Source organism: Oncorhynchus nerka, linkage group LG4 (genome assembly GCF_034236695.1).
Source record: "Oncorhynchus nerka isolate Pitt River linkage group LG4, Oner_Uvic_2.0, whole genome shotgun sequence".
Classification (NCBI taxonomy): domain Eukaryota; kingdom Metazoa; phylum Chordata; class Actinopteri; order Salmoniformes; family Salmonidae; genus Oncorhynchus; species Oncorhynchus nerka.
In genome coordinates, this window is record NC_088399.1 from 90,469,803 (window position 1) to 90,470,856 (window position 1,054).

The window sequence follows — 1,054 nt, forward strand, 5'->3', positions numbered from 1 at the left end:
CTACATAGTTGTCTTTGCTGTCTTCGTATCCAAGATAATTGTGTAGTTTAGAGTGTGTAGTCTTAGAGTGATAATTGCGTAATTATCGTATTTCGTCGTCCTCCTATCTGCCCAGCAGCTAGCCAGCTAGCAAACGTTCACCGTCTACCGTAGCACTGTAGTAACTATCACACTCAACTGAACGACTTGATTAGTGTAGTGTTAGCTAGCTACATAGTTGTCTTTGCTGTCTTCGTATCCAAGATAATTGTGTAGTTTAGAGTGTGTAGTCTTAGAGTGATTATCTTAATTTACCGAGGTTAGCTAGCCAGCTATTTGTCGTCCTTAACGTAGGAGTCACTCCTAGCTAGCCAACAGCTAGCCAACGTCTACTGAATAGAACTTTCGCATTCGGTCGCATTCCGCTTCGCTCCACAGGTAGTATCACATTTTCATTTCATTTCATTACAGTCCCAACGGTGTGATTTGTTTGATCGTAGCTAGCTACATAGCTAGCTACATAGCCGTCTTTGTTTCAAAGATAATTGTGTAGTCTAGAGCGATTTTCTAGGTTAGCTAGCCAGCTATTGTCGTTCTTTAACGCAACGTAACGTAATCAACACTGCTAGCTAGCCAGCTAGCCCCGAATAGCAGCATTGTAGAAACTTTACACTCAACGGAACGACTTGATTAGTGTAGTGTCAACAACGCAGCCACTGCCAGCTAGCCTACAAAGTCAACAACGCAGCCACTGCCAGCTAGCCTACCTCAGCAGTACTGTATCATTTTAATAATTTTAGTCAATTAGATTCTTGCTACGTAGCTTAACTTTCTGAACATTCGAGACGTGTAGTCCACTTGTCATTCCAATCTCCTTTGCATTAGCGTAGCCTCTTCTCTAGCCTGTCAACTATGTGTCTGTCTATCCCTGTTCTCTCCTCTCTGCACAGACCATACAAACGCTCCACACCGCGTGGCCGCGGCCACCCTAATCTGGTGGTCCCAGCGCGCACGACCCACGTGGAGTTCCAGGTCTCCGGTAGCCTCTGGAACTGCCGATCTGCGGCCAACAAGG